This window comes from Camarhynchus parvulus, chromosome 4, assembly GCF_901933205.1.
Source record: "Camarhynchus parvulus chromosome 4, STF_HiC, whole genome shotgun sequence".
Taxonomy (NCBI): domain Eukaryota; kingdom Metazoa; phylum Chordata; class Aves; order Passeriformes; family Thraupidae; genus Camarhynchus; species Camarhynchus parvulus.
In genome coordinates, this window is record NC_044574.1 from 15,183,843 (window position 1) to 15,207,058 (window position 23,216).

Genomic DNA, 23,216 nt, shown 5'->3' on the forward strand with positions numbered 1-23,216 from the left:
TTGGGCCAAATCCAACAATTAATCAAACCCTCACGGCCCAGATGAGGATTCCCACCCGAAGAAGATGAAGGCATCTGGTCTTAGAAAGTGGGACAGCTGCTGCAATGGTATCCCAGCCTCCCTCCACAGAGAAAAGTTCACTGACAGCAAAACCTCTGCTCTGTGGCAAGCAACTGAGAAGCTTTGGATACCTGGCCCCTCCAGGACTGGGGAACAGCCTGTAGGTCCTTTAGTACTGAAAACACAAGTCAAGCACAACTGAGAGAACAGCTGTTGGCCTCCAGTCACTCCAACAACCCATCCCCTTTTCTTCCTCTCTAAAAAGAGGATACCTGCCTACTGACATCATGTGCTGTTTGGGCTGTTAGTTTCAGGAATATAACACATCCACATCCCTCTCCAAATACCCTCTACCTAATCCACCAGTACGTTTATAAATTATTGCCCAACAGTGATGCTGAGACTGCCAAGTCAAGGTGTCAAAGAGAGGAAACGCAGAATTCAAGCTGCTCAGTCACCCACATGCTGTTTTACTTCAGATACAATTGGTGCTTCAATTGGTGCACCGGGAAAGAGCTGGGTTATGCAGTGAATTCAAGTGTTGTCCATGGCAGGCTTTCCACATCTGCCACAAAAACCATGAGGAGAAAATACAAATTAAAGGTGGAAGAAAAATACTTTAATTGCTTAAAAAGAAATATCACCTAGAGACAGGACTCTCTCTGAGTATATGCCAGAAGGAGCCCTTCTGACACCAGGCAGTGTTTTCAGACCAAGTTGCATGAGAAGGGTTGGTAACTCATGTCACCTTCCCAGTCTTCCAGAGGTCAGGCATGGGTGGATAGTCAGCAGTGGCTGTGGAGTGGATACACAGCAGTGAGGAGGAATGCTCCTGGCTGTGGGTGAAAACGCCTGGAGTTAATTCTGTGTTCTGTGGCCCAGGGCCTCAGTGCCTCAGAAAATAGAATAAACAACAGAAGGTACTTTCAGTGAGCTTGTGCTCAGTTTCTCAGTAGAAAAATGGGAATTACCAGATCACCTAAAACCCACAGCAAAGCTGCAAAGGTAGTAGATTAATGCCCATAATGTTTTTGGTGACATCAAAAAAATGTCTAATTAACAAAAAACCCCAGCCCTTCACTGAAACAGGAATCCTGTGGAAACTGCAATGTCAGGTCAAGCATTTCAGCCTCAAAGCCAGAGGATCCAGGAGTGGAGCTTAGGAGGCTCCCCCAGCACGGGCCCAGTGTGGGTGTGCACCAGCTGGATGAGCTCCCCTGCTCCCAACTGCTGCTGTCCCCTGCCAGGATGGGCAGGGAGCATCCTGGGCACCCAGCAGCAGTGCCTGATCCCTGATCCACCGCGCCAAACATTCCCCAGGCCTGATTCAGGCTGTGGGCCAGACCTCAGGGCTACACTGAGCTGCACAAGGCTGCTAAATCTGGAAGCAGCTCTGTGTTTCAGTGAATGCAAATGGCCATTAAGCACCACCAAGCCAAGCTTACTGCTCAAGGCTAATGCACCCAAACGCGTCCGTTCACTCTATGCAAAGTGCTCTGAAGAAGAAAAACATGAGGGTATTATTTTGGCAGGATCCTAAATGCAACTCTATTTTTTCCTACTTCATGCTGAAGTTGTTAAAATTCTTTGAATATTAAATGTCCAGCCCCACTTTCAGGGTTGACTTAAATGCGGTTTCCAAAAAATGTGCTGAATATTATTCATTTCTCAGGGAATCAAAAAGCAAGAGGCCCTTTGATGGGGTTGCTTGCATTTTTAAATCACATGCACACACACTAGTTAGAAGACTTTAGCAATTATGGTTATATATGCTGGTATCTCAGACAAAAATACTCAATGCAAAAGTCAAGATGTTTAGAATTTTTCTCTGTTTTATTTTTGTGTCTTTAACCTGAATCTATCCCACATTACACAGCACAATACCAGTGTCTGAAGAAATTAAAAATGAAACCCAGAATAACAAAAAGTGTGGAGAACTGCAGTCTGCTACCTTCCAAAAACCAAATTCCTTTACACTCACTAATGAACACAAGGAAATAATTTTTCCCCAGGGCTAAATATGGATCTTGTCTTGTATCTGGGTCTCAGAAAAAGGATTCTGCAACTTCTTCAGGGAATGTTTATGCTTCAATATTTATCACCTGTATTGATGTTAGTGAACTAAACTTGTAAGAGCTGATATGGAATAAACTCCGAGTCAGAACACTTGCTCCTGGAAACAACATACTTGAAGATAAAAGACAAATTTGAACAAAATTTGTAATACAGGCTTATATGTTGGAGTATTTATTCACCATTCAGAAAAGAGTCAGGTTTCCCAGAGACAAAACCAGATTGCCAGTGACCCCAGACCACAGCATCCACAGTAGGAGACTTGCCATGTTCTGCCCAATGCAATTCTAGACCAGCTCTCCAGCCTGGCTCTCCTGGTCAAGCAGAAGTTAAACATGCAAAAGTACAACACCAAACACTACAAAATCTAACATTCTGGCACCCAGACTCCTTAGAGCAAGCAAAGATTTTAGCACTAACTTATACCACGCTTACACAAGTGGGCATGGGCTCCTCTGGCTGGCATGTGCAAGAGCCAGGTGTGGCTCAGAAGTGTTGGAGGGTGCTGTGCCTGAGCAAGGATGCCCTGCCTTTCAGCAGGGTGTATTGATCCAATGTGCTAGTGTCACATATACAGCTGAGGGATCACAGCTGGCTCTCATCTGGCCAGCTCTGGCCACAGGCAGAACACAAATGTCTCTCTGCACTTGTCTTTAGAGTCATCTTTTGGTTTGCATGGCATACAGGGAGCCACCCTGATTATCTCAGACAAGTCAAGGAAAGATGAAGAGTTTAGGTCTTAAGAGAGTCTAGGTGATTCCATGCCAGAGTACATCATCATCTGCTAATGGTGCTCTTGACCACACGTGTTCTTTTGTATTCAACACCCAAGACAGGCTTTTCCCAGAAAATGCAGCAAGAATACAATGCTTTCTCCTCCCATACACTGCCTTTAATCTATATTCTTGTGATTATAGACTTCATGTGAGAGGTAAAAGAGCACTTTTTTGCCAAAGTCTTTTAACCCAGCTTCTAGCATTCAGAATAGCAGTCTAGTCATGAAAGTATGCAGTGGGTTTTGGAGGGCCTGCTCTGCCCCTCCTCTTAAAATTGCTCCTCTTTTCTTGAAGCAATTACATATCTACTAGGGCAAAGCAAAAGTGGTTTAGTAAGGTTAAGTGGGTTCACACTCAGCTGAGGGTAGGGGGCAACTTAATAAAACAAATACTCAGCCAAAGTTGAAAAATGTAAATTATTTTAAGAACATTTGTCCTAAAACATCCTGAGGTGGAGTAATTAGGCTTTTCTGGGAGAGAGACAAGCAAGCCAGCCAGCAAGGAAGGGATTTAAGTGTGAGTTTCTTGTATCTCTATGATATTGGTGTCACTAATGTGACAGTGCCCCAGTGAAGGATGGTGTGGGTATTCTTTGCCACTCTCCTCTGCATGGGGAGAGAGACTCAGGATGTATCTTGAGAGAAGGACTCACAGGCTGGAAAGAAGTCAAGCACCTTACTTGTCATCCCAGCAAAGTCTCAGCATACACTGGGATTCAGATCTGCAAAACTTCTAGCTCACCTCTGAGTTTGCTGCTGCCACCCATGTGCCAGCCCTGCCACCACACAGTCAAGACCCAGCAGCACAGAATTGCCTGAATTCTCTCCCTCAATGATTGCTTCCTCACTGCCCTGATACTGACTGCCTGCCCTGAAAATTAGCAACATCAAATGATAAACTTGGCTTCTACCTGGCAGGGAGGGACCACAGCAGCTTCCAGATACAACTCATCCTGCTGGGATCACCTTGCTTTTAGTGGAGCAAGGAGGGCAACCCTTCTCCTGTGTCAGGGACCTGTGTATGTGTGGCTGCCTGGCCCATGGAGATCACAATCCAGCACCCCATTTCCTCACTGTCATGTGTTTTGGGGTACAGGCAGTCTCCAGCCTTCTCTGCAGTGCTGGGCACATTTGGCATGAGCACAGCTATGAGGGAGAATGTTGTTCCAGGCCAGCACTGCAGACAATCCCTCGAGGTTCCAAAGTCTGTGTGCATGTTTACATTAAACAACATCATCAGATAAAATGTGCTGCTTCTCCTCTCTCCTGTGTTCTCTCTTACTCTGTGGTCCATGTTTTTTGTATGCCTTCTGCTCAGTGTCTGTCTGAACAGCAACAGGAGGCACCAAGAATAGCCCTCTAATCTCAACTCACTTCTTATCCCTCGGATTCTTTCAGAGGGAATGGAAGATGCCTTTGCATTCCTTTCATCCTCTGCCCATTCATGCTCATTTGAGGCTACATCTTTTCTCTGCAGCAGAAAGTGTTAATAGCTTGTTTTGTTTTGTTTTCCTATAGTGACAGAGTTTTGTCATATGATGGTGTATGTCATATTCTTCATTTTTTGTACCATCCTCTATTCAGGTCCACAGGGTCACTCATTGTGCTGGTTGTTTCAAATTTTTAAGTTATTCCTTCTGCAACTTTTGTAGCTTTCATTTTAAAGTGCTTGATTCCAGGGATTTGAATAATTTGCCAGGGAACAAAAGAAGCAGCCAGGAAAATGGAATTTGGCATTGACCCAGCCCTTCATTCATAATAAAACTTTAAAAAAATCAGCAATGACTCAGCACTGGCATAATTCACAAACCAGAAAGACCTGCTTCCCTACCTTACAATTGCGTTAGTAGGTACTTAATCACAGCAAATAACATAGTGGATATTTTATTTTTGAAACCATCTGCTGTTGTGTTCATCTCCTGAAATTGCTGTAACACATGGCCTCTCATTTAAAATATCCTTGTCAGATATAATGGGCAAAAGTCATCAGATGAGGCTCACGTCATATAATTAGATATATTATATTGGGCTGAATGCATTACTTTAATAGTAATGCCACAACATAGGCTAACAAGAGGTTTTAAAATACAAACAACTTCCATGACCTTCTTGAGGCAATAACTCTGATTCTCTGTCATTTTGTTTTGGCAATAATCTATTAAAAATATGTTGGGCAACTTGTTTGGGCCTTTCTAAGCCTCCTCATGCAAACACACCTGTTGTTGCAGATCCACACACCCACACAGCCCAGCTCAGCCCTCTGCTCAAGCACCTCCACTGGCACGGGACCAGGAGGGGCTGGAGGTGAGGGGCTGGGGCACTGCTGCCCACCCCCAGCATCACACTGGGCCTGTGCACTGTCACACAGCCAAACCACTGCACAGCCTTGCTGTTCTTACAAGCTCCCCAGTTCTTACAGGCCAAGGACCCAGTCCCCAGTCCTTTGGATGCTCATCCATCACATTAAAACAAGTTGTTTTCCTCCTGGCTGTTATGCACAGTACTATTGCTAATAAACACAAAACAGCTTTTGCTTACCTAGTGATACCAGGTACTTCATCTAAAGAGAAAAGGAAGCCTAAGTTCTACATTTGGGAAACACCTTAACGAAAAAAAGGCAATGGCCACATGGTGACTCACTGCTTCCTGAAGATATTCTGGTTTTTGAATAACAGTGTGGGTGTGGATGCCTGCGTTTTGGGTGGGTTTCTTTAAGTTAACGATCTGAAGACGCCCCTTGGTTTACCCTGTGATGCTCCTGGCTTCCTGTCTGTGTCACAGCAGAGATGAGTTCACGATGCCTTACGCGCCTCAGTTTCTCTAGCACCTCTGTTGCAACATCAGTACTAGGAACTGAACTGAAATACTGGTAGGAAAAATACAGCCATCTATTTCCAGAGTTATACATTGCTGGGCTGTATCCACATGCAGGATTTTTAGGGCTCAAAAAGCACACACCATGTCCTTTACCAGAGTACAGCTGTTATTAGCTGTAAGCTAGCTGTCTGCTAGCTTGTTTCCCAGGAAAGACGTGCCTATTCACAAGGATAATTGTTTGAGCAAACACTCACACTCCCCACTGGCCCATTGAGGCTGTTGGAGAAGCTGGGGACAATTTCTCACACACACAAGCAGCCCTGCACAGGCAGCAGCCCTGCACAGGCAGCAGCCCTGCTCTCTGTGTCCCCCCAGGAGGTGCTGGTCCAAGCAGGGGCAGGCATTGGGGGTCAACCCACAGCTGCCCTCTGCTGCTGCTGCCTGCAGGACATTTCTGGGGTGCACCCAGAGATGATACTCTATCATATGCACACAGTAAAGCAGGGGAGAATTCAAAGTCTTGTCCCATTCCTTTGAAGCTGAATGTATTCAACAAAGATGGTGAAGGGCCTTGAGAGGAAGCCATGTGAGGAGAGGCTGAGGGTCCATTGGTCCATTCAGCCTGAAGAGGAGACTGAGAGGACACCTCATTGCATCCCAGAACTTCCTCCTGAGGGGAAGTGGAGGTGCAGGCACTGCTCTCTTCCCTGTGGTGACAGGGACAGGATGTGAGGGAACGGCCTGAAGTTGTGTCAGGGGAGGTTTAGGTTGGATGTAAGAAAAAGGATCTTCACCAAGAGGGTGTTGGGCACTGGAAAGGACTTCCCAGGGTCACAGCACTGAACCTGAGGGAGTTCAAGAAGTGTTTGGACAATGCTCTGGGACACATAGTGTGACTCCTGGGGATAGTGCTGTGCAGGGCTGAGAGGTGGACTCGATGATCCTTGTGGGTCCCTGCCAACTCATCTTATTCTGTGATTCTGTGATTCTGTGATTCTGTGATTCTGTATTGCCAAGGTCTGCTTCACAGTTAGACACATATTCAGGTGTCAAATTACTGCCTGCAGCTTGTATTCAGGTGAGGAATAACATCACATAGGGACAAAAATATTACACATAACCTTGTCTGACTTCATAGAAAAATTATTTACGTCTAAAGAAAAACTTCTTCCCTAAGAAAGCAGAGATTTCTTTTCAACACTGCCTGGCTCCCTCATCCATGCAAGATAGACTGATTCATGTCAGATATAAGAATTACACAAAAATTAGGATGGTTTGTCCCACAGGAAATTCTAATTCATCCTGAATAAATCTTACTTTATCAAATATTTAAGCAAACCTGAATTTCCGAAATGAAAACTTAGTCACAGAAATATGCAAGTGGCAGGTCCCAGAATGGGCAAGCTGGAAGGTCCAGAGCACTGGCCAGCCCCTGTTCCCTGCAGTGGCTGCTGATGCTTGCAGAGGATACACTGAACACGAGGATTCTCCATCTTCCCCTGATCCAGCCATCTGTGACTTAGACTTCAGCACCTGAGGGATGCAATGTGTTTATTTGCTACAGAGAGACTGACCTTTCCTTTTACATTTAATACCTTTGAGAGCGTTTATATTCTTCATCTTCATGTCATTCAGTAACAATCAATTCTACATAATTACATACAGTGTGGAACAGATTTTCCTTGTGTTTATGCTGCATTCTATTTAATAATTTCTGTGGGTGCCTCTGAATCTGTTAAACTAAGAGAACAGCATGCAATCTGCATAAATTTCTCTCTAATATCTCTAAGGTTTTATAAAACAATGCATTATTCCATTCACGGTACTTTGTCTTTTCCAAGCCAAAGAGTGCCAAACTACCGTGAATGTCTTACAGCTTTTGTTTCAAGTTGGGTTTTTTGTTTGTTTTGTGCTTTTTTTTTCTCGATTTTTCTGTATCATTTCTTGAGTTGGACCAGCCAGAACTACTTCTAGTATATGAGATGGGTTCATGAATTTAAATAGTGAAGTTGTTATATTCCTATATTATTTTTCTCATCATATATAAGTCGCTACTTACCTTTATAATTCTTCCAAATAGTAGTGCTAATACTATGTGAAAACTATCCACAATATTTCCAAGGATTTTTTGTCTAAATTGTAATAACTGAAAGAGACCTCCTCATTATACACTTAAAACTAAGGGTGCTTTATTTAAGTTCTGTTTTCCTCTATCCTCAACAACTGTGTATTATCTGGAAAGGCCATCCTTTGTTATTCATCTGCTCTTTCTTGATTAGTTGTGATTGCATCTAGCACAAATCCTAGGGTAAGTTGTGTGAAAATTAAATTAATGATAATTTCAAAAAGACTTCTTTTCAGGATACTGAAACATTTCACGGCAACATCTTTCAATGATAATCATTGCTTTGTAATTTTTGATTTTCTCAAATTATATTTAATGTTTGTGAAATTTAGCCAAGCCAAACCCTTGCCTTGTTGCCATCAGTGTCCAACTGTACATGTATCACACTGCCCTGTTGCTCTGTGGCACACCTCTCTTGGCAGCCTGACCCTTCCCAAACACAGCCAGATGTCCAGTGATACCAGGGGCTTTGTTAAAGGTTTGCTGTTTCATGGCATTTGTGTTGTGAGTCAAGTCCAATCCTGTGGTTATCACTCTGGGGCATACTAAACACAAAAAGCTAAAGTGAAACTGAAAGGATATAAACCTATGTAAGACCAAACCTACCAAAAAGAAAAAAAAATTTAAAAATTCAGGGTTTTGTACGTACAGAAACTTTTTAACTCTCACGTGCTATGAGGTATCTTACTCATTAATCTCAGTCATTCTTGAACAACCTGCCTGTGTGGAAAAAAAGACACCTATCCCAATACCTTCCAAAACAAGGAAACCATTATTTCATGTGTGCTTATTTGAAGATAGCATTGCTTCCTGAATTCATGTTGAATGGTTTTATTTTCCAGCAACACGAATGAGCACAAGTCACAAGAAAAGCCCATGACCCCGTGGCAGTGACAAGGCACTTCTGGGCTCTGTTAGCCAGGGATGTGATCAGCAGTTCCCTCACTGCCAGAAATGGAGCCTTGCCCTGTGTGCATAAAAACCCCTTGAAACCCAGCCAACAGCCAGCAGAGAGTTAACCATTCCCTCACCCCAGCTCTGTCCATTGCTCTCCTCCTCAACTCTGCCCCCAGGTCAACATGTAAACCGCAAATTTCTAATACTGGTGCAGGTATTGGAGCTGGATCTCTGCTCACACTGAGTGCAGGGCAAAAGGTATTAATTATTTACTCTTTTGATTATGATGTACTGGGAAGTTTTCTAGCGAATTAACAGCTCAGCAACTATGGAAGGAGAACTGAAATGTAATGGGCCATAAGTACAGAAACATTTGGCCATGCAGAGCCTTTCAACACATGATATCAGCCAGTGGTTTGGATTGGTTTATTCTATTTTTCTTCAATAAAACTTAAGTTTGTGTGCAGGGGATTGTTTGGCAGTGATAATAATGTATGTATCACTGTAAAAGGTAGTTAATTTATTCCCAGACACCTTTCCTCCCTGTAGTCAATGTTCCTCCTTCAAGAAAAGTGACATTCTGGCCTGGCTGAAATGAATGCAAGAACTCCCTGTGGTTTCAACAGGAGTGAACTTCACCTTGCCCAGGATCTGGGGAAGAGCTGGCGTCAGCCTTCAGATTAAAATTCAAGAGTTCCTGGCTCTCCTTTAAAGTGCACATTATTACCATGCTCCCCTGCTCACAGCCATCCATCAGCTCTGCCTATCCCACAAGTGCTTTGTAAAGGCTTCATTTTTTAGAAGCAAACTTCTGTCTTCTCATCCACTTTCCACATTTGGAGTATTTGAGCATCTTTAGCAAGTTTCTGTCCAACTTTGGCAGCCTCCCTTGGAAGCCACAGAGAATTAATCGCCTGCCAAGGAGAAATTAATCACTTTGTTGCTGCCTCCCCCATGTGTGATGGCAGAAATCCAAGCCTTTGGCTGCACCAGCAGCAGCCACATGCCCATTTCAGACCGCTTCGGCTCTCCTGCGTCACCTCTCCCACCTTCTCTGCTTGCAGCTAAGCTCAGGCTATTATTAGCTGGTTTTAGTGATGGAATATGCTTGCTTTCCCCCCTGCCCTTTCTGCCAACAAGGATGCACTGTGACTAACACAATCTCCAGCTCCAGGCTGAATTACTGCGATTGAACTGCACAGAGAGGCTCTGCCAAAGCTTCGGCCTCATGGCCATGGGACAGCTCCATCTCCAGCAGAAGGGAGAGTGCCCTGGGGGTCTGCTCCCTTCTTCCCAGTCCATTTCAGAACATAGGAACCTATCAACAAAGTTCAGCTGTAGCACAGACCATATCTCCAGCTGCAACTCAGCTGGCAAAGGATGCTCCACTAGCAAAAAAAGATAAAGTACGCTGAACTTGTGAGTTCAGTTGCAAAACAAGAAGCTGAACAAGGTTAGAAAAATCCAGAATTTTTAGGAAAAATATTTTATCTGTTTTCCAGAAAATAACTGAATACTGTAACTGTATGAGTCCTTATTTTAAGTTTTTCTGTCTAGTATCTCATATACTCCACATACTGTTAGGATGCCTGCTGTTTTGTTTTTTTTTTTTTTTATCCAAGGGGTCTATGAGAGTGTCTGGGGAAAGTTTAAGCTAAAAAGGTGCATACTTCAGCATGAAAACTTATAAGGACATATAAAATTGAAAGGTTTGAAGCCCCTTAATATATATGTTATGTATACACAAATCAATGTAAGCACATTATGTATTCAGCATTCAAAAAACATAATATACTGGGACAGATGTTGCATGTGTCATCTTAATTCAGTCTCCCTGTGTGCTTCATACAAATTTAAATTATACAATCACTTTCCTTTCCTGCACAAACCTCTTGTTTTAAATTTATACAAAATTAATCAACTCTGAAGTTAAATTGAAGGTGTGTAAGCATGCTGGCTATCATCCACAGGACAATTTTTTGTTGAAGAAATGAGGAGGTACATAGTGAGTGAAATGTAACTGGGTTTGTTGAACTTAATCTTACCTTGAACAGAAAGAAGGATTGGTAGAGTTCAGGCCACCCCTACCCTATCTCAGTCAAAGTGACTTTCCAGGTTCCTTGCTGACTAGACCAAAGAACAGGATGTTAACGCAAAGGAGGAAATTGAAGGAGGAATAAAAGAATATTTTCAGCTGAAGATAAAGATGCTTGGAACAAAATGAAGTACTTTGACACTTGGAGAAGAACTCAATAGTCTCTGCTCTGGTCATATGAGCGTTGGTCACAGACAAAAGGGATTGAGACCCTCATAGGAGCACAAATTCACTCCAGTTTATCTTGTTAAAGCCTGATAACTAAATCCTTATAGTAAGAACTTGAAAATCCTGGTTAACCTCCGATTTAGGAAGGTTTCAGTGAGCACAAATTTCAGAAAGTGGTGCTCTGTCATTCTCCATTCCTAGATCAGAGGCAGCTGAGAAGCAGATGCCTTGAGTGTCCCAACTGCACAAAAAGTCCAGCCTGAGCAATCACAACAGTGTGCAGGGTGCTCATTTCCCCAGGCATCTCCCCAGCTGGATGTGCTGGGTTTAGAGTCAGCTTTCTTCACAGGGGCTGGTATGGGGCTGTGTGTGGATCTGTGCTGAGCACAGGGTTGATAATACAGAGATGTTTTTGTTATTGCTGAGCAGGGCTCACACAGAGCCAAGGCCTTCCCTGCTTTTTGCACTGCCACACTGGTGAGGGGGCTGGGGGTGCCTGGGAGGGTGGGAGGAGACACAGCCAGGACAGGTGACCCAAACTGACCAAAGGGTTGTTCCAGACTGTGTGGCATCATGCTCATCATCATCATAAAACTGGAGATAAGAAGGAGGAAGTGGGGGCATTTGGAGTGATGGTGTTTGTCTTCCCAAGTCATTGCCGTGTGTGATGTGGCCCTGCTCCATAGGGCATGGCTGAGCACCTGCCTGCCCATGGGGAGCAGTGAATTAATTCCTTGGTTTTCTTTCTTTGTGTGTGTGGCTTTTGCTTTCCCTATTGAACTGTCTTTATCTCAACCCACAAGTTTTCCCCTTCTGATTCTTTCCCAGATCCCTCTGGTGAGGCAGTGACTGAGGGCTGTGTGGGGTTTGGCTGCTGAAACCACGACACTACCAAGTCTGTACCCACTGACTGCAGAGGAAATGTGCTGGTGCCCCTTGGTCCCAACACCAAAGGGTCCTGAAGACATTTTATGTGTCACTTTTCATGCTCAGAACAAATTATACCCATATGAAAGGAATTCTGCCTTACATCTCAGTCTGCCACAGGAAAACTGATCAGAGAATAGAAATTGACTGTTGCTTAGGCCTTTTAACAGATGTAATTATGTGCAAACAGAATTATATGCTTGGATCTTTGGAACTTCCAGGTTCACAAAGGTGGGAATTGTTATGCAAGACATCACCTAGAAGAGGAAATTTAAATTAAAAATTTTCAATTATAGCTGAGAAATATTCAAGAAAAGAGATGAAAAAGACCATAATAAATAGATTTTATTACACATTTATATAGAATAAATAATCCAATGAACAAAATAGGGTGATTAGCATGTCAACTTGCTTAAAAAAGAGAGATAAAACAACCTTAAAAATAAGGGTAATAATTTGAAAGTGCTGAAAGCTGAGCAACAAACACATATCAGTTAAGTGTTAAGAACAGTAGAAAGGTTAGCAGCAGAGGCAGAAATACTCAAGAAGCGAGATCAAGGTACAAAAGGTTAAACATATGGAAATTAACTGGTCCAGCTAACTTGTAGTCTCCAAGTGTTAAAAGCTGGTGGAGAAGGTCATCAGACCTTCAATATTGGTTTTCAGTACAGCAGTCATTAAGTTGCAGCTACCTGGCAGAGAACTGATGCTACCCCAGTTACTGCAAGAACAAATGGGCCATCCTGCTGCTCTGACAGAAAGCCCAGGAGCACCACAGAGGAGCAGATAAAAGGCCTGAGTTTAAGGCTAATAGTAGAGGCAATAACAAACAGGTTTATGGAAAGCATATAGTAGCAAACAATATTGATAACTTTCAAAAATTGGCAGTTTTGTTGATAAAGCCTCCACCACTGAAAAAAACCTCTGAATTGCTCTAAGATATTCAGCATTGAGTCACATAAGAAGCAAGAGGGAAATCAAACCCAGGTTCACATGATTAAGTGAGAAAGGAAGTTAGTTCTTTGATAGTTTTAAGAGTTATACAGAAACAGAGAGACAGCAATGTTTCTAGTGAGTTTTCTCTGGGGCTAGGTGATAGCTCTGTGCCATTTAATATTGAATGAAAAAAACCTCAAACATTTTAAGGGCAATGACAGAAATATTAGAAGAATATTGTATAATAGAGAGTAACTGTTCCTCAGTAAAGGACTATGCAGATAAAGGTACAGATAAATAACCAGTTTTTAAAGGAAAAGGAAACATCAGTGGGATAAAAATGAGAGGAAGCATAGGTGAAGAACTGACGAGAAGGAGATCAAAAGTATCTTCCCAGGACAAGGATTTCAGTTCTCACAGAACTGGAAAAGCGGTCAGCCATTCACCCTTGGGCAGCTTCTCTTTCTTCCAGGCCAAAGCAGGAGTAGGTGCTAAATAGATGAAGGCAAGAGAAAAGAAACATGCTTTCATTGGTGTCACTGCAAGAGAAACTGAATACCTGCTTTGAAGGAAATATATAAATTTTTAAAAGGAAATCAACCCCATCCACAGAGAACACCATTCTGGAGAGAGGTCTGGTGCTGGGCACTGGTCTGTCTCATGTAGGAGAGCAGTGGCAGGGCTCTGGCAGATGCTCCTCTGAAACCCTACTGACAACTGTACATGTTCAACACTCCCACAGGGAGACGCTGTCTCTGCAAACTCTTACTTAGCAAACAAGGATTTCACTTGAAAAATGCAAGAAATTTGGATGGTATAAGGAAATGCATAATGTCAGCAAGAGAGAGAAGCTAAGAGAGTCTAAGCAGCATTGGAAAATGCTGGGCCCAAACTAAAAAAGGTAATTTAAAAGAAATAGTATCTCTGGAGAAAAAAGAAACAGTGCACAGACTGACCACATCAATGATCCAGCCATCTGTAACATAGCTTCTCCTGCACAGATGAGACAAGTACAAGAACACCTTGAGATCCTGGACTACAAAAAAATCACCATCCATAATTCAACTGTCTAAACAACAAGCTTGTGAAGTGTCCAGTGGACATGATAAATACCTTTTAGAGTCTGAACAACAGAACACAGAGCTCTAAAACTGAGTGACTTGAACAGCAGGTGGAAAACAGTCATTCACAGCTGTCCTGAAGGATGATATTGGCCGAGCTGTTTTACAATCGCGTGGCCAAAACTAGAAACCAGAGAGTTCTCCACTGCTCTGCAGGTGTTATTTCAAGAAAACAAAACAAAACAACAAAAAAAAAAAACAAAAAAAAAAAAAAAAAAAACCACCAAAAACCCCCAAAATCTTTGCACTTATCCCCTCATGTAAGAAAGGCAGCTGTGCACACAACGAGGGCACCAAGAGGTTCACGCGCTGCCTGCAGCCCATGTTAACTGAAACAAACCACAAAACTGCTGTCGCTTCTGAAGGGGCCTGGCAAACCCCATTTTACCACAGAAATACAGAGCTTATTTTTCAGCTTCAGATGTACAATTTTCAAATTGAATGCAAACCTCAGAAAGACTCAATTGTTGTAGATACATTCTAAAGAATTAGGAATACACTGTGAAGAACAAACAAGACAAGAATCAATCAGATAAAAGAGAAAAACCAAAGCAACTGCTGCAAGTCAGGTTTCACGAGAACTCTGATTTTGAAAGCTGCTAAAGGTACAACCCTGTAGACTTTTGGCCCTATTTTCAGCTCAAAGAAATAATCTCATAATCTGAAAAGAAACAAAAAAGAATATATTTGAAGACATGAAGGTAGTTAACTCTGAGATACCATGATATTCTAAAGGTACGAATGAAGCTTTTTCGGAGTTTAAGAAATCTAAAACCAAGAGTTACCAGGATGAAGATGGTCAGGTTCATTGCATTCAACAAGCAAATAAAAAGAGCAATTTACTGGTAGTGCTCTTTTTGTTAGTTTTGTTCTGGCATAGTGTCCACATCCCCAGACCCAAATCCTGCTCTTCTTCAGTCTTCCTAAGAAGCTGCTCCCGCTCTGAGAGTCTGAAGTTAATGGAGAGGGGACACGAGGTAGGCAGGGTGGACCCACTGGGCTCAGTTCAGGTGCCTCACTGGATAAACATGAAGCACATGCAGATTTACACATCAGCCTTGCACAAATCTCTACCAGGCCTCTTAGGTTTTCCAAAGTGTCTTAGCTCCCAGAGTCTTCAAAAGACACCTCTTCAAATACTCCTTTTTTCATCAGCAGCAAAATTTACTTTCTGTTCTTTTTTATCTTCCCTCATCCTGAGAAGAGTTTGGACTGAAGTATGTCTGCTGGAAAGCACCTGATGAGAGCAGCAAGCCCAAAGCACACCAGCAGCCAGAAGAAGGTCAGCCCAAACTGCTGTGCCTCAGCACAGTTCCTTCCAGCCAAAACCACCCATGAGACTAAAATGTCCAGCCTGCTTGCAAAAAACATTTCTCTTTACAAGCAGTTGCAATGCAAAATAGTGTACTGTAGAGGGAAGGAAACCTTTTGTAAAAAAAAGATTGACTTCTGGAATTTATTTAGGTCAACACCAGTGGGACTTTCTCAGAGGGAAGGAAACTTTTTATGAGCTAAATGTTTACCTCCTTTGTGGGAGCAGCAAATTAGGTGTTTACTCCTTCAAGCAGCAAGAGAAGCCAATACACCTGTTCCTTCCAGATTGTCCCCGCTTTTTTTGGCATCCAATGCCCTGAAAATGGCTCCAGTGATCCGCCACGGGAGGGCCAGGCGGTTTGATAAAACAGGTTGAAGCATTTGTTTTTTAAGTACTAAAAAACCCCAAAATGGTCAATGGTTGTGCTGGCTAAGAGAATATAATGCTTATTGCCTCATTTTATTATTTCTGGCACCAATCCCACAGAATATTGAAATTAGACTAAAATAAAAACTGATGAAATGTGAGTAAAACCAAACATGCCACATGTATTTATGAAAAAGCCTTAAATCCTATATGACTGTGCCTTTCCTTGTGGGGTGAGGGATGGGATCAGAGAGATGTTATCCATGGCGTGATCCATCACTGCCCTGTAATCCACCCAGCTCCAGTTCCCACCCCTGGGAAGGACAGGGTGACAGGGAGGGCATCTAAAATCCCATCCCTTATCTGCCAAGTGCAAACTTGTGCTTCGTTCCCACAAAAAACCAGCAGGGAAGGACTGAGGGGTAGAGATAGTGTGAGTGGGAAACCCCAATGAAGCATCTGCATTTCTCTGGTAGCACGTTGCATCAGCTGTCACCAAATCACCACAGCCTGGTAGGTGACATTCTGTATATTTATGTATATGGAAAGCCACAGCTGGATTCAAACAAATTTTTCTACAAAAGTGATAGGCTGAGAGCAGAGAACATTAAAACTTAGGGGTTAGTTCACAGTCCTGTGAAAAAAATAATTATTTTTCTCATTATCAGTCCAAAAATGTCTTCTGTGTCAGAAAAGGTGCTGGGTTATGCAGGCAACCCAGCTCAGCCCTGGCCAGCAAATCCGGAGAGTAAAGACACAGATTTAAAAATATAAAGGGCTTATGCAAAGGAGCCAGACTGAAAGGTGGATTGAAATTCCCTTTTGACCCTACACTCATCACACACCTAATCCCTTTGGAGCATCAGTGCCTCAGCCCTGGGAGGTGCAAAATGGGAGCTCATCCTCTGGGCACATCAGCACTTGATGGAGGTACCACACTGGCGCTGCCACAGCCAACACCCAGCGCAGAGAAACAGCTTATACCAGCAAAAAAAGTTGTTTTGCTGGTAGGAATTAAACCACTTTGCTGAACAGATTACATTATAACAACAAAAAGGCCTTTTGATGGTAGGACTGAACTCACAGTAGGGATTGTACTGTTGTAATTATACTCTTGCCATGCCAGCAAAGCATTTTAAGCGTAGACCGACTCCCTGCATTTTTGTCTTTTCAGTTTAAAAGGTTACACAGAGGCAGAAGTTATGAAATGGTTTGGTACCTGGCATGGGGAACTGTCTCAGCCCCCTAAAAAGCAATTCATCTTGCAATGGAAAAGGCTCCTGAAAGCAACTTCCCAAAGGAACCACAGTGATACACCAGCTCTGGAAGTGTGTCAGGGGACTTGAAGTTGTAGTCCGAGGGGTTTGCAGGTATATTCTCCTTGCAAATATTTTTTTTTTAAATTAAGATTTTGGTAGATGTTTTTTTTTTTTTAGAGTACCTCTTTGAAATGTTTGCATCTACTGTGTTTATAAATCTCAAGGGGTGGGGGATATTAATTCTAGGGAAGAGATTCTGCAGTGGTGAAATGGTGTGCACATGCAGATCAAATAAAATTGTAATCCTTTGGGAAAATCTGATGTGTAAGTGCTCCCTATTCTGGATGTGCCAATTCAATGGCATACACACTTTTTTATATATAATGTAATGTAAGAATAAGAAACTTAAGACACATGTGAAGAGGGAAAAAGGGTGGAGCTCCTTGGCAACAGCTCTAATCCCTTTGAAGGCTCTGGCATCTGCTGAGTCAGGCACTCCCTCCCTATGTTTTAGTTTACAATCAGCCACTGAGTCACAGCAAGTTCCTGACTTCCCTGTTGGAACTACACTGTCATGAACTACAGTTGCATGTTTTTAGGGGTTGGATACTTTTATTTAATCTCTTTGTGTTTGTTGTTGTTGCTCAATTATAAACAAACAAATATTGAATAAATAAATTAAAAGGAAAAAAAAGAGTTCTGAGCTCTCAGCTCTGAGTACAGCTGCAAGAGGCTTGTTCTCATAAATGCTGTCCTCGAGCCACAAAGCACACTTCATTCTTTGGGAAGTCCTTGGAGCTGGAGAAGCATTTTGGAGAGCAGCCATGGGATCCTCACATGAAGCATCTGGAGGTAGGATTGCACTAGCAGAGCTCTCTGCCCTGCTGGATAGACCATGCTCCCCAGCAGCAGACTAATTAGCCAGGGTGGAGCCCCACTCTGATATAAATCCGTGCTAGCCTGGATGTCTTTCTACAGCGCTTCCCAGTGCCACGCAGACACGGGGATGTGGCCTGGAGCCAGCCACCAATCCTGCCTTATTTCCTCATCCAAATATTGAAGATGCAGTCTGCCTGCCAGCAGAAACTCCCATTGTGAAACTAAGTTTGCTGATATTTGCAAAGCATTTAAAGGTGTGTCTTAGTGGGAAAAAGTGCCTGAACTCCAGGTAGGTCATAGGAATAAACCTGTTTCTGATTTTAGCAGACAAAACGGCAGTGAGCAGCATTTCACATGCACAGAGTTGAGCTAGGATTCCTCTTTAATCAAGTTAAGTCAGGTTTCATTCCTGCCCCTGCCAATTATTTAAATCCCATCTCCCCACAAAAGCCTCCAACCCTGCTGTGGTGGAGCTGTTGACTCACGTTGTCTCTCAGTCAGGGTTACAATACACTGACCTGCAATCACCAGCATGGATAGGGAACAGCTCCCTGGGAATGTGTCAGTGTATCCTCTGGCACATCCCTGTGCTGCCATGGCATGTGCCAAGACCCCAGAGAGATCCTAGAGAAGTTTCCTGGGAAGAATTATCATAGTGGGTCAGGCATAAACTTCTCCAGCCATCAGTGGACGTGCCACTGGAAACCTCAGGAGAATGTGACGCAGGCAAAGCCCCTGGAGCACCTGGGTTACCCAAGAGACATCATGATGACCTTAGGCTTGTCCAGGGCCAGAAGATCAGCTCTAGGCAATTCTGCATCAAAATATGCTCTGCATTAACCCAGGCCAGGGAAGTGAAACCATGACCCCCTCTCTGTGCTTTGTGAGAACATTGGAGGGGAAATGCTGAGAAAATGCAACGTGACTGTTCATGGAAGAATGATTTCTGTCTTTTCTTCAAAATGTTTCTTGAGTTTAATAGAAGGATCAACAAACTTATCTATTAAGATCTCCTTTGCTCATCAGCAGTGTTTCTATCTCTAGGCAAAACTTGATATCTGCTTAACAGTGCAGAGCAAATTTATAGGACAGCTTAAGGTAGGAAATAATGAATTCCACTTCAGCAACTGATAGCACATAATTGTGTGTAGCTACATTTTGTCACACTGAAATTCATGATAATATGTAAGCTCTGGGGTTCAGTTCTTATTTGCCTCTTATTGTTTAAAGAAATAGAAAAATTAGAAATATTAAAAAATGGAAATAAGTTCCATTAATTTGGTCACTTCCAGTTCAGTGAGATTCTCCATTACTTTTTAAAATGCACTCTTAACCTGTATTTTTTAAAAAGTAATTTTGTCTGCTTCATTCCCATTTTTCTCCCACGCTCTTTCTGTATTTTTTATTTCCATGTGCATTATATGAAAAGCATCCAATTATTTCATCACATTATTTTCTACAACTTTTCAACATTTCTTCAGCTTTAGAAACATTCCAGAATGTCTAAATAAAATGAAAAATATGTATGTTTAAAAGTCTCTAAATTTTAAACTTGTAAGTAATGCCTTTTAATGATAGAAAAGCTTAAAGGAAGAGAGTGACATTTATAAAAGCTAATATTTTACTGCCAGTTTTATACTTCAATTATAATGCCTTAAATATTGAAAAGCCCAGCATTCCATTTAAGGTTTTGAAGTATAAAAACACATATTTTCATTGAAAAAAAAATCTGAAGAAAAGAATTGAACTCAGTCTGAAAACAGTGACTTTTATTGCTGAAGGGATGGAAATTAAAAGCAGTCATGTTTACTGAGGAGCTGACTGTAAGGGGGCAAGGTCATGATTTGCATGTGATTACTGGTTTGCACTATCGTTTAACCACTACTGAGATGAATATGTTTTTCTTCCTTCCCTCTTCCTGTGCAGAAGTAGTGTTCAGCACACTTCTTATGCATTACATGTTCTTGTGCAAATCACTGCTTTCTGTGGCTTGTGATTCAATAGCAAACATTGCTGTCACAAACAAGGTCTGCATCTAGAGATAGCTCTGTATTTTCTGATAATATTTCCAGTTAGTAAGAATGTGCCATCAGCACATAATTACAGACATGCATGCTATGACAAACAAAGATGAAAATATTGTTGACTAGAGTAAACCAGGAATATTTTAAATATGGGGTGTGTCTGCCTTAGTATAGTACATACAGTCACACCAGACTCCTCTGCATCAATTCACTCAGAAAATATCCAGCCAAGTATTCTGGGTGAGCCTATAAATAATACTGTTTCTGAAGGCTGAGAAATATATGCTTCTTGGATAACTTTTAAGGAATTTGATTTTCAGAACTGGCTGAGGTTTTGCTTGCTTTGTAAGTGCCCACTTTGAAAATGCAGTGTCCAGGAAGAGGTGAGCATCCCCACTCTGGGAACCAGTCCTCAGCTGAGGAAGACATCAGGTGCCAAGAAACAGAGGGGCCCAAACTCACCACACATGTCAGTAGTTTGATCTTTATATCAAAGCTATTTTAAAAATAGCAAGATTTTGTTTCAGCATTTGATGGTGGCATACCAGACTCTGCGGCTAGAATAAAGCCATTACACACTGATATCAGTGTTTGTGTGCCCAAGGCAGAGCTACTGCCAGCCACCTTTTCAGGAGCAGCTCTTCCTGCCAGAACCATAACTCACCTTATCCATGATGGTCTGTTGACAATTATTTCATGTATGACCCATTGTCCTGCAACAAGCTTGAAAAGTAATGGCAGAATGTTTGCTCCCCTGCTGATATCTTCAACCTTTGTTCCAAACTCTTGCTTTCAAGGGAAGTGCAAGGCTTGGAAAGGGGCATGGGTTCTTGGGACTGTACCCACTCTTCTCTGGCATCTGTGTGGTAGTCCTGATATGACACCCAAACCCTGAGCTTCATATTCTAAGCCAGCTGCACCTCAAAATTCACAGTGGAGGTAGTTTGCCTGAGCTACCCAATCTTCTTGGCTTAACAGTCAAGATTTTAATCACTTCTCCAACTTGCATTTACACAGCATTTCTAGAGACAGGATGAGTTCCAAGCTGGGACGAAATAAATTTCCAATTTCTCCACAAGACAGAACACTATTCTCTGCCTAGCTCTGAGAAGCTGATTGTGGGTGAGCGGGTGCAGCCCTCCCATTCTTCTCCAGCTGCCTGTGCCCAGGGCAGAGCACTGTGGGGGTATTCACACCGTGCACTCCAGAGCATCTCCCTGCACACAGGCTGGAGAGATAGGAGGGTGGGTGGCTATTCATAGAATCACTGACATACTGAGGTTGAAAAGGACCTCTAAGATCCTCGAGTCCAACTGTTAACCCAGCACTGCCAAGTCTTCCATTAAACCATGTCCCTGAGCACCACATTTGCCCCTCTTTTAAATACCTCCAGGGATGGTGACTGCACCACTTCCCTGGGCAGTCTGTTCCAATGCTTGACAACCCTTTCAGTGAAGATGTTTCTCCAAATATCTAATCAGATGCCCCTGTTGCTCAGCTTGAGGACCTGTCACTTTTTACCTGAGAGGAGATCAAGCCCCACCTCACTACAGCTTCCTCTCAGGTACTTGTAGAGAGCAATAAGGTCCTACCCTGAGCCTCCTTTTCCCGAGGTTAAAGCCCCAGCTGTTCCTCGCAGGAACTGTGCTCCAGACCCTTCACCCACTCCACTGCCCTTCTCTGGACTCCCTCCAGCACTGCAGTGTCTCAGTAGGTCCCCTTGTTATAGGAGGAGATCAGGCTGGTCCAGTAGAACCTGCCTTTTGTTAGCACACAGCGGCTGGGCCTGATCCCCTGGTTGTCCAGATCCTCGATGCTGGAAAGGCATAAGGAAAGGCTTGTGCAACCTTAATTCAGCCCTCTTCTAATCTTCAATTACAAAAATCACATGCTGTATTTTCCATGGGCCCCTGCCGCATTCAGTTCACGGAATAGCTAGTGTTCACTTAATGAGCAACTATTCAATATTTTATTTTCTTCTCACTCAGTGTGTTGCCCTAGGCATGATTTACTAGATGTAACTCAAACCTAGCTGTGCAGCCAAAATTATTAATTTCAGCACAGCTTTTTTTTTTCCTTTGATACTCATCCTCACAGCACTCCTGAGTGCTACACAAACAGTAAATAGTATATTTTCATAATACCACAGTGAGGGTGTTTTCATAATACCCCAGTGTGATTAAATGGGGAGGAGAGGTGGAATTATCCTCTTGTTTCACAGGTGCATAGAAAAGGCAGAGAAATACAGAGGAGACATTACAGTCCAAAGAATCAAAAATTTGTAACACTGTCTTGACAATTTGACTTCTGACTTTTGAAAATTCTTAATATAATTCCAGTCGAGTCAACCTGTATCCATCAGTGCTCAGAGATGGAGGAGACCTCCTAAGCCATAGACTGGTTCCCTCCTATCACAGGCAGCTTTTTAATAATCTTATCAAATTGGACTGAATAAGAATTGGGTTTCTTGAATTCCTATTAAAAAGCTGAGAACTCACTCCTCTGATAGTTAGAAACCCTTTTCTAATTTTCAGCCTAAATTTATTCATAGCTAGATTGCACTCATTTGTTCTTAGGCCAACATTGTCCTTCACCTTAAATAGTTCCTCTCCCTCTCTGGCATTTGCCTCTGCTGATAAATTTAGAGTGAGCAATCACATCTTTTTCTCTCTCAGCATTTGTCTTGAGGAGCTAAATGAGCTACACTCCCTAAGCTGTCTCTCTGAAATTAAGCTGCCAGGTCCCCTGTTCATCCAAGGAAGTGCTTTCCATACCTGCTTCAGCTTGCACTTATCTGCTCTGGGCATGGCTGACCAGGCTTGTGGCCTGTATTCACCCAGAGGAAGGTCAAGAGGCAAAAGGATAACTGCTGGTAACCAAAGGAGTTAAAACTATTTCCGTATCTGCCCTGGAAATGTGTGTCTCAGAATCAGCCTGGGATTTCCACAGCTACAGCACATCAGTAGCATCCCAATGACTGAAGTCTACCAGCACATCCAACTCTTTTTCACCTTCCAGCAGAAAGTCTCAGCACTGGTTGAAAGAATGCATGTGTTTTATACCACTGAATTTCATCTTGCTGCTCTCCTGCCAGGGCTCTGGATCATCCCTCCATGCCTCTGCTCCAGTATCCCAGTCCCAGCCTGGATGGTGATGCCCCCACAAAATGTCAGTGTCTGACTCCACTGGCAGACTAGTGAACATGTACCTGTGCACACAGGTGTACACAAAGTTGGCTTTTGAATCTGTCTGCTCCTGAGATAAATTTTAAATAACTAACCAGGAAAAAAAAAAAAAAACAACTAAACAAACCAAAAAAACAAATCAGAGCAACTATTAGAAAACCACCGAGGTTGGCTATGAAAACTCAGAGCATTAG